Genomic DNA, 18,245 nt, shown 5'->3' with positions numbered 1-18,245 from the left:
TTCCGGCGTCTTCCAATGGGCTACAAGAATAGTCCTGGTGTATTTACCGCTCGAATTGTCTCTATTCTGGAGGCACTCGACCCTGATGCTTTTTCGTATGTGGATGACATATATCTCACAGACGACGATATTTGGGAGCATCTGTGTCGTGTAAATTCTCTTGTTTGCAACTTCGCAGACATGGGTTACAAATTCAACTTTGCAAAATCGCACATTGCTGAACACACAGTGTTGTTTTTGGGCTATGAGCTCAACAATGAAGGTAGAGGTTTGGCTCCTCACTTCTTGGAGAAGTGCGCACAATTGCGCGCACCAACAACTCTGAAAAAATTACAATCCTTACTGGGCTTTTTGAATTTCGGCAGAACTTACATTCCGGAATATGCCCAGGGTATCAAGCCTTTGTATGCTTTGATACAACCAACTTTCTCAAAATCATGCTGGCTGCCTGAGCATTCAGCCATTTTGCAATCCTTGCAGGCTGATCTGCTCGCTTCTAAATATTTACTGACTCGTGATAACCACACCAACCTGGTCATAAGAATAATTCCTGGGACGGTGGGTTTCACGTACCTCACTTTTAATGAAGGTGACACGGTACCTATTGCTTACAAGTCACACTTGTACACTTCGGCTGAGATGCGGTTTCCCACAGTGGAAAAGGTTTTAACTGCTGTACAGATGGCAATTCTAAAGGAACGTGCTCTGTCACAGGGGAAGCGCATGCTGGTGGTAACACCCTGTCCTCATTTAGAGGCAGTCACGAAAGCCAGTGTACCAAATTCAAAGGCTTTGCACCCTCGGTGGATACAGTGGGCTGCGTCATTGTCATCCGCAGATGTCATGTTTATTTTTGACGCTTCCTTACGGTCGCAGGAGTACTTGCAGTATGAATTCGTTCATCCTGCTCCTCTGGCGATGCGACCTTTGGAAGACTTCCATTGCATCATTTACACTGATGGGTCGGCGCAGGTTGCGCATGGCTCTAAACATGCCTACGTTTCCGCATGCGCCATTGTGGTCGGTGCTATGTTGAATGATGAGTTCATTTCCAGGGAGGTACACACGTTGCCCTTGGGCGATTGCACCGCACAATTGGCAGAGCTTCGTGCTCTCTTACTAGCTTTGGAGTACGCAGATCCAAGTGTTACTACTCTAATTGTAAGTGATTCTTACTACTGTGTCCAGTCTTACAATGAAAACTTGTTCTTTTGGATTCAAAGTGATTTTCATGATTCCAAGGGTAGCACAATAAAACATAAAATGATCTGGGTTCGAGTGGCAGAGCTTATGGCTATGTTGCCACTTGTTTATGTGATTCATACTCTCGGTCATCAGCGCGTGGGAGTTCACGCTGTTGGCAACTCGCTTGCTGATGAAGCGGCGAAATCAGCAGTATCTACATACTTAGTTGCAGCAGTTACTAGGTCTAAAACCAAGATTGATAGCGACATCTTGGCAGCGGTTGCTGCCTCTGAGAAGGGAAGTAAACATCCTGCGGGATTCCCTTCGAAGTATAAATACCACTTAAGTCCCGAAAAGGTTCCTTTTGTGACAATTCCTGATGTTGGGGAACGGCTGATTCCCAACTCGGATCGCAGAACAGACTTGATTACAGCGGCTCATGAAGGTGTGGCGTCTGCGCATGCGGGCGTCTCAGCCACTGTAACGCAACTACAACAACGTTTCTGGTGGCGGGGACTGTACAAACAGACGCGTGATTATGTCCTTCTTTGTGACATATGCCAGCAGATTAAGCCTTCAACTGCTACGCGTCCGCCTCAGACTCAGTTGTACATTTCTAATAAACCACTAGGCTGTGTTTATTTAGATCACTGCGGTCCATTTTCATCTGATACTGCGTATAAATACATCTTAGTAGCAGTTGACTCATGCACACGCTTTGTGTGGGTATGGCCACATCGCAGCGCTGATTCCCGGACTGTCATCAGAGATTTGCGTATCTTTATAGGGATTTTTGCCTGTGGTACCTTCCATTCGGATCAGGGTCCGGCTTTCGCCTCTAAGGCGTATAAGGATGCCATGACTTCGATGGGGGTCCAAGTCAAGTTTTCGTCACCCTACAGACCTGAGGGTAATAGTGTAGTTGAACGAATGAACCGTGATTTAAAGCAATCTTTGACAGCCCGAGTTATAGGCACTGGCAGAAACTGGCTGGCTCACCTCTATGGCGTGCAGCGTGCTCTTAATAATCTCCCTAGAAGGTCTCTGGGTGGGCGGACCCCATACGAAATGCTCTTTGGCATCAAGATGTTCGTCCCTGACCTTGACGGTCTAGACTCGGTGGTTCGCGCCACTTCCTTTGACGCAGATGAACATTGCAATGTTTTACAGAATCTACAAAAGACGAGAGACACTCTTGCAAAGGAACATTTGCCCTCCACATCGGATGATGCGTTGCAGATCCCGGTAGTTGGCTGGCTACCCCAAGTTGGAGAACTGGTTCGAGAGAAGATCGACAACAAGAAAGAGTTTGGTCCCTCCTATCGAGCTCCGGTCCCAGTGCTTGGAGTGAAGGGCACAAGAACAGTCATTTTACCACCACTTCCAGGTCGTAAGGAAAACAGGTTTATTTCTATTGACAATGTCAAGATACACAGAGTGGCCGATTCTTCTTAGCATGACACCGGCTGTTTCCTGTCCTTCCATTGTGAGAAATTCAATTATGCCCACTGCTTCTAATAATGAACCTGAGGTGGCCATCGAATTACCTGCTGTTTCCAGTCCATTATTGAATAATTTACCAGGAACTAACCTTGATGAGACAGACTATACATACCCCACTGATTTGTCCATGCCTGACATGCAAGCTCGTTTAGCCACGGAATCCAGATTTTCGTTTGACTCTGCTTCCCTTGCCTCGAAAAAACCCTCTAAAATTGCAGTATATGCTAGCCTGTTTAAAAAACATTTTTTGATACCTCCTTGGATATACATTTGGCTGGTCCTTTTTTCAGTTTACCTTTTTATGTCAATTGGTTTTGTGTTTTATTTTTTTCGCATTATAAATGGACACTATGTCGAGGAGAGAACTTGCATTACTCATTTGAATGGAACTTTGGCCCCACTTTCCTCTTCACATTCTACACACAGATTAAAAAGAGACTTGACTTTGGTTAACATCACAGAGTGGCCTGTTCTGGATGGAATCGCGTGGGATGCAGTTCGTTTTCAGATACATGGTCCAACGGAAGTCGTTAATGTCCCTAATGTACTAAGAGTTAATATGGGGGATGTGGTGAAACAAAACATTCGTTCTGATGATTGGGATGTTAATGCTGTGGAAAGTTTGTTTTCTGATTTGAAATATTATGCTGCTTTTGATGCTGAGGATTTATATTTAGAATCTGCTAATTATGGTGAATTGTTCTGTTACCAACATTATGGCAATCACTTCTTACACAAGACATCTTCCCGAAGGGATGCGGTTAATTTTACTCAGTGGGAACATTGCCCAGCACCAACACAAGGGAGTTCAGAAACGTTTCTTAAAAAGTATACTTATTTCACTGACTTTAATCAGTCCAATCCCGAGTCCTTTTATTTTAAATTTCACAAACAGCCACTGTCCAAGGTTCGACTTACAAGTACAAAATTGTTATATTCAAAGGCCTTCCTGGATCAATTAGTTACTGGAGGGTATGAGTTATGGAAGGATACCATAGACCTTAAATCAGTTTGGGGCTCAAGGGCCTGGCAGGTACAAGGCACTGAGGCTTTGCACCGTGCATGTCTCATCCCAAATCATATGTGGTTTTTAAATGAAACCATTTCCCAGACCACGTGCTTTGGATTGGCTACATCTAAAAGGTTAAACACTCCGTCTTTCCCGGAGTTGGAGGAATATGAGAATTGGAGTAATTTTACTAACTTGTCCATTAGAGATATACAGGCTCTGCTTCTGAATTCCTCCTTTAACATTTCCAGTATGAATCCCAAGGGTTGGCTGCTTTGGCACCGTGGTGCTGATTCTTGCCAAAAGAGATTTTTAAATATAACTGACGGTTTTAAGACTGTTAGATCTGATCCCCGTTTTGATTTGAGTCATACTGTCACCTCTTACTCAGTTGGCAAGTTGTGTCAAGCTTGGCTGAAACATTCAACTTTACCTGCGGTTAAGTATCACCTTTCCAAACTGAATGCAGACGTGGATTTGAATGATTTCATTAAGGGCCCAGCTAGTGGCAGGTCTAAAAGGTGGTTATATGGTGTTTACAATGAAATTTGGAAACTCTCACAGATTGAGGCTGCTTCACGCCTTAGGGCTATTGATCAGGCAAATCTTGAGAAAGTGCTTGCAGTGGTTGACAATAGCATTAACGTGCTTTCCTCTAGAATTTACACATTAGATAATATTGTGTCGTCTGTTGTTGATATTGTGCATGATGAAGTGTCTGTATTATACCATGGTCAAAATCAATTACGTTCAATCATGCAGTTTGCATGGACACTACAGACTCTAAAAATGGGTAAAGTTCCCTGGGGATACATGAACGTTTCCTCTTTATTTGCACCGTTTAATTTGACAGACAAACAACGCTTGCTTTCAATGCGTGATGCTTCCTTTTCTATGCTCCATATTGAAAGATTGGAATCTTTACCTTTTTCTGTGGCAGAGACCACTGCTGCTACGTGGCTTATCCACGGTTTAATAACGCTGCCGTTTGCTTTATATAAGTTTTCAAATTGTATGAAATATGTGCCAATAGGTCGTTTTGAACCCTTAGGTAGCGGTTTTCTTCATGAGGTCTGGTCACTCCCATACACATACAGATGTTTCAAGGATGAACAAGAGGTTTATCTAACAGGGGATGAGTGTACTGAGACGCCAGATCATTCTTTAATGTGTAGACACATACAGTTACACGGTTCATGTAACAGGGACAGACCGAATATGGCTTGCGTTTTACAGGGCACGCCAGTTCCTGCTTGTGAGAAGTTGGCCTGGTAGGGGATGTTTCCAATTCTGGAACCACCTACTACCTGACCAAACAATCCCCTTATGGTGTCTGGTTGTAAGTCAACCTTATTAGACAAGCTATCCTAGGGGTAGCATGGACTAAGCAGCCTAAAGGCTTAACTTAAGAGGTCGTGTTAAGCGAGCTGTTTTACCACATACAATCCGGTAATACCAACTGAAAGGACATCACACAAGTATATATTATAAAAATATATGTGTTTATTACTAAAAACAATCCCCAGTATTCTTTATGAATAAAGGGGCACAAGCGTTAAATCAAAAGCACTGTTTAAACATACAAAGTTGCACAATTATGGATGAGGGCAGGGGGCCACTCAAACCATATACTAAACAAGTGGTATAAGAGAGGCCACTCGAACAGTGGTTAGGCCTAGGGCCTAGGGAATCGCTGGGAGCAGTCAGGACAAGCAATGCTGAAGTCAGGAATGGCCCTCGGGATTCGGGAGATGTGCGGAAAGCGCACGCATGCACCAATGTTAACCAATGGTGCGTAAAAGTCAAATAGTTAAAGTTGAAGGACACTTCCGCTGAACCTAGAGGAACAAAACTTAACACACAGACCCTAGAGGTGTGCACCAGTGTGGGAACACCGGCGGAGCAAAGTTACCTCACCCACAGGAAGTGGGTGCACAGGGTCGAAGTGGCGTCGGGTTTTGACACGCAGGCTCTTGGTGCTTGAAGCTGAAAGGGCTGCAGGCAGGGTGAAGACGAAGTGTCCGGTGGAGTCCAAGGGTGGACTCAAGTTGTAGAGTACCTGAAAGCAGAGGGGACAGAGTCTGGGTCACTCAGCAGTGACCAGGGTGGAACCAGGACGGAACCAGGCAATGTCGGGCGCAATCAGGTGGTCGTCGAGGCGCTTCTCTTCGCTGTCACGTGGGCTCTGGGGCATCTGCGACGTCCAGGAGCAGGTCACGATCTGTCCCACGCAGGCTCTCACCGTCGGTGCAGTCGGCTTCCGGTTTGGAGCAAACAAGCCTTGGTAAGAGCAATCCACGCGGGATTGGAAGATGGCGTCTCACTCGGACCAGGAAGGTCAGAGTCGGAGCTCCCTTTCAGGGGAGCTGGTGTGGATCTGGAGCAACCAGAATCACGAGTCTTCTTTTGTAGTTCGTCGGCACAGGGACCACAAGCCAGCTGGCAAGTGACCGGGCCAACGCGTTGAGCCAAATCGTGCCAAAGGGCCCCACGCAGCACTCGTCGAGTGTGGAGGGCTGAACTTCGGCTCAGGAGTAGCTCAGGGTGGGGGCTTCTCAAACCCCGGTGTACAGCTTCGAGGGTCACTCGTGGGCTGCACGGTCAGCGTCTCGTGGTCACTTCAAGATGGCGTGCCCCACGCTTCCGGTCGCCTCCACGGGTCTCAGCTTTGCAGGGACTGTGGATCGGGCTGTTAGAAGCTGGGCAGGCTTGATCTCGTCGATCTCAGTCGCTCGAGTTCCGGCGGGAACTGCAACTAAGTAGACGTCGAGGGCTGGATGGTGCCTGCTGCTGCAGGGTGGTCACTCCTTGACCACAAGGGAGATTCTTCGGGCTTCCACGTTGAGATGGAGGGCGAAGGGTCCAGAATATCGTTTCAAATGTTTCTTCCAGGAAATCTGATGTGCATTGGCACTGCTCCCACTCTTATTCGAATCTGGTGGGCGTGATTACCTGCTAGGTCCCCTCCTATGGGTGGGACCCAGGAAGTGGGTGGATACACCCCCTTCCTTTGATCCAGGCCGCCCTGGCACGAGGGCTGGAGTGCCCCAGAACCGGTTTGGCCGGATTATGCAAGGGGCAGCCTTGTGCGCCCCAGGCAGTGTCTGGTTTCTTTCAAACCTCCCTGCTACAATACACTATCTCCTGTCTGGAGGGCGGTGACACCCTCCTGTGACAGGAAACCCTTTGTCCAGGACCCCCTTGACTGGGTTTCGGTCAGCTCCAGGGGTCCAGACATTTGTCTGTGGCAGAGGCATCCATTTTGGGGATCTTAAGGTCTTTGGAGAAATCAACCGCATTAAAGTAAAGTAACATGTCTTACCCCTCTAGAGGGGTGGAATGCCATCCCCGTCGCCAGAACTGGCGAGGGGATGGTATTCCAAAGCGTATGACACCTTACACGACATGTTTTGATAAAGCCAAACCAAAGTTGCTAAATAACCGCGAGGATTATAAGGCACTTAATAGTATATGGTATGGCATTATCCTGAAACAGCTTAGGGATTTGTTCCCGACGGCTGCAGACAGGCTCAGCTCATGCTAGAGCTCCATCTCACATAAAAACCAAGCACCCAGCCTCCAGGATTGGTGAGGCCTGTCTATAGGAGTGGCTCACAGGTTTACATGTGTCCAGATATAGGTTTAGACATAGGTATACTATATCTAAGCAAGGGGTGTGTACACCACCTTACCCCAGCTGAGTGATCAGCCAGTTGTGTCAATTTAAGAACCAGCCAGGGGTGGCAAAAGATATGCTGCAGCCCCTGGTAGGCCTTAGTGGCTCCTGTGCCCTGTGCACCTATAGTGCATTCTACAGGGGCTGACAAGGAGTCCATTTCCAATTGGTATGTGCCTATAGCACATGTGTCATTAATTTAGTGAGAGAACAGCAGGCTGGGGGTCTGATCAGCAGGCCCACAGCCTCAGTAGTCGAAAACCAGTGAAGCAAAAAGCAAAAATTTGGGGTGACCATAGGATAGCAGACCCTACTCTCCTACACAACCCCCCCCCAAACGCAGGGACATTAAACTAACCTTGACCAGATAAGTCTTCATGTTCTAAGTGGAAGTACCTGGAGAGACCATCTGCATTACCATGGTCAGTCCCTGGGCGGTGCTCCACTGTAAAGTCCATCCCCTGTAGGGAAATGGACCACCTGAGCAGTTTGGGATTTTCACCCTTCATCTGATTAAGCCATAAGAGGGGCTTATGGTCTGTTTGCACCAGGAAGTGAGTTCCAAACAAGTAGGACCTCAACTTCTTTAATGCCCAAACCACAGCAAAGGCCTCCCTCTCAATGGCTGACCAACGTTTTTCTCTTGGGGTTAGCCTCCTGCTAATGAAAGCAATTGGCTGGTCTTGACCATCTTGATTAAGTTGTGAGAGTACAGCTCCCACCCCCAACTCAGAAGCATCTGTCTGAACAATGAACTGTTTGGAGTAGTCAGGACTCTTTAGGATAGGTGCAGAGCACATGGCCTTCTTCAGGTCTTCAAATGCCTTCTGACAGCTAACTGTCCACTGAACCTTTTTTGGCATCTTCTTGGATGTCAAGTCATTTAATGGTGTCACTATAGACCCATAGTTTTTCACAAACTTTCTGTAATACCCAGTCAGGCCCAAGAAGGCTCTGACTTGTGTCTGGGTAACTGGAGGAGCCCAGTCCTGTATGGCCTGGATTTTGCTTTCCAGTGGCTGAACCTGGCCTCCACCTACTAGGTGGCCCAGGTATACAACCTTACTCTGCCCTATCTGGCACTTTGTGGCCTTGATAGTTAGGCCTGCCTTTTGCAGGGCCTCCAAAACTTTCTTCAGGTGGATCAGGTGATCCTCCCAGGTGGAGCTAAAGACAGCAATATCATCCAGATAAGCTGCACAAAAGTCATCCAACCCAGTAAGGACTTGGTTCACCAACCTTTGAAAAGTGGCAGGTGCATTCTTCAACCCAAAGGGCATTACCACAAACTGATAATGTCCACTAGGGGTAGAGAATGCTGTTTTGGCTTTTGACTCCTCAGCTAGTCTGATTTGCCAGTAGCCAGCTGTCAGATCAAATGTGCTCAGAAACTTGGCAGAAGCCAATCTGTCAATGAGCTCATCTGCTCTTGGAATGGGGTGAGCATCTGTCCTAGTGACAGCATTGAGACCCCTGTAATCCACGCAAAACCTCATTTCTCTCTTACCATCTTGGGTATGAGGTTTTGGCACCAGGACTACTGGGCTGGCCCATGGGCTCTCTGATGGCTCAATCACTCCAAGCTCCAACATCTTTTGCACCTCAGCCTTGATGCAATCCCTGACATGATCAGGTTGCCTGTAGATCTTATTCTTGACAGGCAGACTGTCACCAGTGTCCACAACATGGGTACACCAGTCAGTTTGGCTGGGTGTGAGTGAAAACATTTGCCTGTGAGCCTGCAAAACTTGTCTGCAGTCCCTCTGTTGCTGGTCAGTGAGGCTGCCTGCCAAGGCTACTCCATCAACTGAACCATCATCAGGGTTCTGGGAAAGCAGGTCTGGGAGAGGGTCACTCTCTTCCTCCTGTTCCCCATCTGTGGCCATGAGCAAGCTCATGTCCTCCCTGTCTACAAATGCTTTCAAGCGATTCACATGGATTACCCTGTGAGGGCTCCTGGGTGTTCCAAAGTCTACCAAGTAGGTGACTTCCCCTTTCTTCTCAATAATAGGATAGGGTCCACTCCATTTGTCTTGGAGTGCTGCTGGAGCCACTGGCTCCAGTACCCATACCTTCTGTCCTGGTTGGAACTCTACCAGTACAGCCTTTTGGTCATGCCAAGCTTTCTGCAATTCTTGGCTGGCCTCCAGGTTTTTGGATGCTCTTTCCATGTACTCAGCCATCCTGGAGCGGAGACCAAGTACATAGTCCACTATGTCTAGTTTGGGCTTTTTGAGAGGTAACTCCCATCCTTCCTTCACCAAACACAATGGACCTCTCACAGGGTGGCCAAACAAAAGTTCAAAAGGGCTGTAGCCAACCCCCTTCTGTGGGACCTCTCTGTAAGCAAAGAGCAGGCAGGGTAAAAGAATGTCCCATTTCCGCCTGAGCTTCTCTGGTAATCCTTTTATCATGCCTTTAAGGGTCTTGTTAAATCTCTCCACAAGCCCATTGCATTGTGGATGATATGGGGTGGTAAACTTGTAGTTTACTCCACATTCCTTCCACATTGCTTTTAGATAGCTGGACATAAAATTTGTCCCTCTATCTGATAGTACCTCCTTAGGAAAGCCCACTCTTGAGAAAACTGCAATGAGGGCTTTTGCCACCACAGGTGCTGTGGTGGTCCTTAGGGGAATAGCCTCTGGGTACCTGGTGGCATGATCCACTACCACCAGTATGAATCTGTTCCCAGATGCTGTTTGGGGGTCCATTGGACCCACAATATCAATTCCAACTCTCTCAAAGGGGACCCCCACCACAGGTAGTGGTATTAGGGGGGCCTTTGTTGTGCCACCTGACTTACCACTGGCTTGGCAAGTGACACAGGAGCGACAAAACTCCTTGACATCCTCTGACATGTGAGGCCAGTGAAAGTGTGGAACAAGCCTGTCCCACGTCTTGTTCTGGCCTAAGTGTCCTGCAAGGGGAATATCATGGGCCAAGGTAAGGAGGAATCCCCTAAACTGCAGAGGTATCACCAACCTCCTGGTCATGCCAGGCTTGGGGGCTCTAGCCTCTGAGTAAAGGAGTCCCTCATCCCAATACACAGTATGGGTACCTTGGGCATCCCCAGCAGCCTCAGCAGCAGCCTGCTGTCTGAGGGGTTCAAGGGAAGGGCAATCTAATTGAGCCTGCCTCAGGTCTGCCCTTGAGGGTCCCCCTGTCCCCAGAAACTCAACCTGGTCAGGTTCAAGCTCCTCAGAGACAGTCTCCTCTTGGACTGCAGAATCAGTTTCCTCTGAAAGCTGATCCTCAACCTGGGGCAAGGTGGAAGGCGAGGCCTTTCCTCTCTTGCTCCTTCTCTTGGGTTGTGGCTGGTCTATTGTCTCAAGATCCACCACTGGTTCAGGAAGGCACTTCTTAGCCTGAGCCCTTGTCATGGCAAGGACATGCTCTGAAATCCCTAGCATTTCTGCATGAGTCCTGTACTCCACTTCTGACCATGCTGAGCTTTCAAGGTCATTGCCTAACAGACAGTCTACTGGTAGGTCTGCACTCACCACAACTTTCTTTAGGCCATCAACCCCTAGGATAGCTTGTCTAATAAGGTTGACTTACAACCAGACACCATAAGGGGATTGTTTGGTCAGGTAGTAGGTGGTTCCAGAATTGGAAACATCCCCTACCAGGCCAACTTCTCACATTGGTGGCAGCGGTGGGATGTTTGACCCAGACTCTGTCCCCTCTGCTTTCAGGTACTCTACAACTTGAGTCCACCCTTGGACTCCACCGGACACTTCGTCTTCACCCTGCCTGCAGCCCTTTCAGCTTCAAGCACCAAGAGCCTGCGTGTCAAAACCCGACGCCACTTCGACCCTGTGCACCCACTTCCTGTGGGTGAGGTAACTTTGCTCCGCCGGTGTTCCCACACTGGTGCACACCTCTAGGGTCTGTGTGTTAAGTTTTGTTCCTCTAGGTTCAGCGGAAGTGTCCTTCAACTTTAACTATTTGACTTTTACGCACCATTGGTTAACATTGGTGCATGCGTGCGCTTTCCGCACATCTCCCGAATCCCGAGGGCCATTCCCGACTTCAGCATTGCTTGTCCTGACTGCTCCCAGCGATTCCCTAGGCCCTAGGCCTAACCACTGTTCGAGTGGCCTCTCTTATACCACTTGTTTAGTATATGGTTTGAGTGGCCCCCTGCCCTCATCCATAATTGTGCAACTTTGTATGTTTAAACAGTGCTTTTGATTTAACGCTTGTGCCCCTTTATTCATAAAGAATACTGGGGATTGTTTTTAGTAATAAACACATATATTTTTATAATATATACTTGTGTGATGTCCTTTCAGTTGGTATTACCGGATTGTATGTGGTAAAACAGCTCGCTTAACACGACCTCTTAAGTTAAGCCTTTAGGCTGCTTAGTCCATGCTACCCCTAGGATAGCTTGTCTAATAAGGTTGACTTACAACCAGACACCATAAGGGGATTGTTTGGTCAGGTAGTAGGTGGTTCCAGAATTGGAAACATCCCCTACCAGGCCAACTTCTCACATTCTGCAGGCAGGGTGAAGACGAAGTGTCCGGTGGAGTCCAAGGGTGGACTCAAGTTGTAGAGTACCTGAAAGCAGAGGGGACAGAGTCTGGGTCACTCAGCAGTGACCAGGGTGGAACCAGGACGGAACCAGGCAATGTCGGGCGCAATCAGGTGGTCGTTGAGGCGCTTCTCTTCGCTGTCACGTGGGCTCTGGGGCATCTGCGACGTCCAGGAGCAGGTCACGATCTGTCCCACGCAGGCTCTCACCGTCGGTGCAGTCGGCTTCCGGTTTGGAGCAAACAAGCCTTGGTAAGAGCAATCCACGCGGGATTGGAAGATGGCGTCTCACTCGGACCAGGAAGGTCAGAGTCGGGGCTCCCTTTCAGGGGAGCTGGTGTGGATCTGGAGCAACCAGAATCACGAGTCTTCTTTTGTAGTTCGTCGGCACAGGGACCACAAGCCAGCTGGCAAGTGACCGGGCCAACGCGTTGAGCCAAATCGTGCCAAAGGGCCCCACGCAGCACTCGTCGAGTGTGGAGGGCTGAACTTCGGCTCAGGAGTAGCTCAGGGTGGGGGCTTCTCAAACCCCGGTGTACAGCTTCGAGGGTCACTCGTGGGCTGCACGGTCAGCGTCTCGTGGTCACTTCAAGATGGCGTGCCCCACGCTTCCGGTCGCCTCCACGGGTCTCAGCTTTGCAGGGACTGTGGATCGGGCTGTTAGAAGCTGGGCAGGCTTGATCTCGTCGATCTCAGTCGCTCGAGTTCCGGCGGGAACTGCAACTAAGTAGACGTCGAGGGCTGGATGGTGCCTGCTGCTGCAGGGTGGTCACTCCTTGACCACAAGGGAGATTCTTCGGGCTTCCACGTTGAGATGGAGGGCGAAGGGTCCAGAATATCGTTTCAAATGTTTCTTCCAGGAAATCTGATGTGCATTGGCACTGCTCCCACTCTTATTCGAATCTGGTGGGCGTGATTACCTGCTAGGTCCCCTCCTATGGGTGGGACCCAGGAAGTGGGTGGATACACCCCCTTCCTTTGATCCAGGCCGCCCTGGCACGAGGGCTGGAGTGCCCCAGAACCGGTTTGGCCGGATTATGCAAGGGGCAGCCTTGTGCGCCCCAGGCAGTGTCTGGTTTCTTTCAAACCTCCCTGCTACAATACACTATCTCCTGTCTGGAGGGCGGTGACACCCTCCTGTGACAGGAAACCCTTTGTCCAGGACCCCCTTGACTGGGTTTCGGTCAGCTCCAGGGGTCCAGACATTTGTCTGTGGCAGAGGCATCCATTTTGGGGATCTTAAGGTCTTTGGAGAAATCAACCGCATTAAAGTAAAGTAACATGTCTTACCCCTCTAGAGGGGTGGAATGCCATCCCCGTCGCCAGAACTGGCGAGGGGATGGTATTCCAAAGCGTATGACACCTTACACGACATGTTTTGATAAAGCCAAACCAAAGTTGCTAAATAACCGCGAGGATTATAAGGCACTTAATAGTATATGGTATGGCATTATCCTGAAACAGCTTAGGGATTTGTTCCCGACGGCTGCAGACAGGCTCAGCTCATGCTAGAGCTCCATCTCACATAAAAACCAAGCACCCAGCCTCCAGGATTGGTGAGGCCTGTCTATAGGAGTGGCTCACAGGTTTACATGTGTCCAGATATAGGTTTAGACATAGGTATACTATATCTAAGCAAGGGGTGTGTACACCACCTTACCCCAGCTGAGTGATCAGCCAGTTGTGTCAATTTAAGAACCAGCCAGGGGTGGCAAAAGATATGCTGCAGCCCCTGGTAGGCCTTAGTGGCTCCTGTGCCCTGTGCACCTATAGTGCATTCTACAGGGGCTGACAAGGAGTCCATTTCCAATTGGTATGTGCCTATAGCACATGTGTCATTAATTTAGTGAGAGAACAGCAGGCTGGGGGTCTGATCAGCAGGCCCACAGCCTCAGTAGTCGAAAACCAGTGAAGCAAAAAGCAAAAATTTGGGGTGACCATAGGATAGCAGACCCTACTCTCCTACACTGCTATCATCCCCACGTTTAAATTGTTAGAGAATGGTAGTTATTTAATGCTCAATAATGAAAACTGCTGTGGTTTGATTAAAGGTATAGCTTTCATAGTAACGGTTAGTGAGCGAGTTATTTGCTGCAGAAATGTTCTTTATCCTCCCACACGTGAACATAGGGAGTCTTCCATTTGGCCACAGATACCGACCTTGGGAGCAGAATTCAGCGGCATGGCTAGAATAAGAGCTCTATTGTCCCAGAAAGAGGTGGCCTTGAGCTCGGCCCGTGAAACTTTCGTGCTTCACATTGCTAACACCCGCACGGAGGTTCAGGCTCTTTTAAACACTGATTTGCCCTTGCATTTCGGAGCCATGGTCCGTTCTATCTTTAACGCATCCTCCACAACGGGCCTAGCACATTTTTTTAAAGTTGTTAGCGGTGGTCTCGTGACTTCCTTTGAGAAGATATTTGGAGTCATCCCTGCATTCTTCCATTCTATTTGTTCATCCTTATTTGGAGGGTTCCCGTTTTTGCTTGCATTAGCGGCTGGCGCATTGGTGGTTTTCTGCCTTTTTAAATATGGATGCCCTTCCTGTGCAAGACCACGCACGGCTACTACTGACGCGGTTTCGCAACCGCATGCTTGATTACTATGGCACACTGCCGTTAGCGACTCTAAGCACGGCGTTTGGATTATCTTTTCGGTTCTCCTATTTCACCTGTGTCCAGCCTGTATTTCGCTGTCTGACCTGCGATTTCCTTTGGGCCATTGATTTGTGTCTCTGCGGACCAGCATCTTCTGACGTCGATTTTGATCAACTGATGAGTCCTATCATTGCTCACGAGTTGGTTTGTTCTGACGAAAGGATTATGGCCTTGGCGGTGGCACATGGACTAATGGGTCCCTGGGATGTGTTGTCGGCAGCGCAAAATTTCTTGGAACTAAGTTTTCTTGAGAACCCACCGAGCTGTCCTCTGATGGTTATAGAGGATCCGGTGCTGGAAGATCACGTATGTTCCTTTCATCTTTTAAATTGGATGGCTGAACTGTTTTCGGATGAGGACAGTGACTTCCTCCTGGAGGCTGTTGCAGCTTACTTTTCATATACAGTCTTATCATAGACACTGTCTCAAATTGACATGCTGATTGATAGCATTTCCTTGATTTTATTGACTTTTGGTCAAGACATTTTATTTTTGCTTGCCTATTGGCTTGAGCCACATTATATTTGTGGGCTATTTTTTAGCATTAGTTTTTATAATTGAATTTTTATTCATGCTCGTTTATGAATGGATTCTGCTCTCGGGTGATGGCACTTCTGTTACCTTATTTAGTCCGTTCTCGGATCATGGGGGGGTGTTGTATAGCTCCTATATATCCTTATATCGTGTTAAGTTAGCATAGGTACATTTCAGATTTAAACGCCATTTTTCCTTTCTTGCAACTTCTGCACACGACCCTTAATTGTTGACTTAGCTTTCAACCTAGTGGTTTGCCGTGGTGTATGTGAGAATAATATGTTATTGCTCTGATATCAGTCTTGTTTAATAAACCATGTCTGCACGGAGAGTGCTGAAGTTTCAGGAGCAACACGATATGGAATTGTTATGAGGTCTGATCTCCACGCCTTCATAGTCATAACACAAGTGCAGCCTTTGCCAACTTGGGATTGAGGCGGGATTGATATTGCTTTGCACGAGAATTGTTAACACACTTGATGCGGTGCACATGCAGAGAGAGCTGGTGTATGCTGATGTGATTCCTTCATGCTAGGACACTAAGGTATGGGCCCGCCCTAAAACAACCCAAAGAGACCTTCTTAGATAATAATATAATATATGTGTTAGGGAGGGTGAGATATAAGTGTTGTTAACTCTTATTCATTACAGCATGTTAACATGCTGTCACCATTCGCTTTTTATGTCTTAGTAACTATGCTGATAATTTTGCTACTGATAATAAGTATACTTGTATTATCAAAGATACTGCGCCTGAGAAGACGGCATTAGTAAATAAACATTTCAAATGCACATGTGTCTTCTTTACTCCATGTTCTGGTTTGTAATGATAATATAACGAAAGAGTGTTCATGAGTCCCACGTACCCTGAGGTACTGTAAGTTCATGTTCTGGTTTGTCTAAACATTGGGTGTTTGATATGTCCAATGAGACACTGTAGCTAGCTCGGTAAGGGGTGAGTTGGTTGCTAAGGTAAGTTTTGGGACACCCTAATTTGCCGAGGTTCCACTCCTCTGTGCACAGTTCTGTGTGAGTACAGAAACCCTGCAACAGTAGCAGCGCTAGTAGCAGCGCCAGCGCGGCGAAGTGGTAGATGGCTGTGAGGGTGCTGGTGTGTGATTGGCTGGAGTTGGCTGGGATACCAGGATCCAGGATGTCTGGATGGGTCTGCCCAGTGGTGAGTGCTCAGATCAGCATGCTGATGTGAGGGGAGGGCTGCACCTGGTTCCTGATGGGGCTGGGCTTTCCCCACACAATGCTGGCCCCGCCCCCTGTGGTGCGTCTAACGACCCTAGCCCTGCCAGTGAATAGAGTGAGGTGATGAGCACATCAAGGGTGCTCCAAAACCAGCTGTGACTGTTTTCTCCCCCACCCTGCACCTACAGACAAAGGAATGTGGTGCATAAAAATGGGGCTGTGTCGCCACACAAACTGTTCTCTGCCAGGATCCTGCCTGAGGGGGCTGCTGCTGTTGCTGGGGCCAGGAAGACCGCCACTTGGATTATCTCCCTGCCTGGAGACCCAGTGAGCTGGCTCTGGGCCCAGCCTTGCCCCCTGCCTGCTTTAAGGAACTTTGCTGTGCCCCTAGCGCTTGGGAGCGCTGTGCCTGCACCCCTAGCGCTGAGAGCGCTGCGAATCGTCTTTGAGCGCTGGGAGCGCTTTACTTTCCCTTTTCGTGGCTGCCCACGCCACTTTTTGCCGATTTGACAGTCCCCTGGCAGGTGCCCACCCTGCCAAGGACCTTGTGCTTTACCCTGTCACGAGCGCTTTGGGAGCGCTTTATTGAGCTTAAGGCCGGTGCCCACCCGGCATTGCCCTGTGAAGTTTTCCCCGTCGCCGCCCGGCCGTACAGGAAGTCAGGCAGGCCGTGACCTCATTCCCCAGGCCGCGCTCTGATTGGCTGCCAGCCCGGGACAGGAAGGAGGGAGCCGGAAGCTACCGGGAGCCGACCCTGGGATCCGGTGCACTCACCCAGGAGAGAGAGAAGCCTTCTGTCCAGCAGCGGGGCAACCGTGGTGTGGGGAGAGCCCCGCAGCTGCCGAGGAAGAGAAGGAGCCTGGAGACCCTGGGAGCGCCCACCAGAAACCGGGTAAGTGGGGCTCGGTGTTCCCGTCTAGGGAGGAGGGCGTCGGGGCACATTGCCGGCGCCCGCCCTCCCCTCCAGTACCAGGGCTTTGTTGTCAAAGAGCCTGAGAGGCCCCGGGGGGGCCTCCCTGCAGATTTGAGCCCCGGGCGGGCTCCTACGTTACTGGGGCATTTCTTCAGGGCCGCGAGAGGCTCTGGGTGGCATCATTTCCTTTCGAGTCCCCCGAAGAGGGACTCCAACGCCCAGAGCCATTTGTTCTCTTGAGTCCCGGAGGGACTCCAACGGCCGTATTTTGTGTATGAGCCTGAAAGGCTCAAGGGGGCATTTTGATTTACTGAGAGCCCACGAGGGGCTCAGGCGCCACAACTATCTTTGAGAGCCCAGAGATTCTCAGGGGCCATTTGTTTATTCAGAGCCCAGCGAGGCTCCAAAAAGGGGACAGTCATTTCTACAGAGCCTGTGACACTCAGTAACACCAGCAAGTAGCAAACACAGTAAAACATTTTGGCCTGTATCTTTCCGCCGTCTTTGTAAGCCTGTGACACTGTGAGTTTCAGGAATTCCACAAGCAGCACTATAGGTGGACTCACTACTAGTACATACATAGTCAGATAGTACTAAAAAATACCTTTTTACTTTTTTCTCTTGTTTTGCAAAAGAAATTACTGGTACGTGAACTTGTGGTAGCCGCCATAATGGCAGCTCACTCAGCTTTAACCCAAGAAATACAGACACAGGCCATGATGATGCAGACTCGCAGTACTTTAAGCAGTACATGCAGGTGGGAATAGGAATGTCTTACTTTTCTATAGGGGTGGCACTGCCACTGGCCATACTTCATCCACTCAGCGTCTGCTCTACTACATCATACACTTCTGCTATCGACGAGGAGGATAAAGAAGATAACATCCAGGCTTACAAAGTACGTCTATGATTCTTCTTAATGTCTCAAATGTACCAAAATTTCTTTTTGTTAACAACCAACTTACACCCTTTTCATTATGTTTTGGAAACCGCTGTATTCTTTCTTATGTTGAATTGCATTCAACAAAA

Source organism: Lissotriton helveticus (genome assembly GCF_964261635.1).
Source record: "Lissotriton helveticus chromosome 1_1 unlocalized genomic scaffold, aLisHel1.1 SUPER_1_unloc_27, whole genome shotgun sequence".
Classification (NCBI taxonomy): domain Eukaryota; kingdom Metazoa; phylum Chordata; class Amphibia; order Caudata; family Salamandridae; genus Lissotriton; species Lissotriton helveticus.
Note: the sequence above shows the minus strand (reverse complement) of the source record.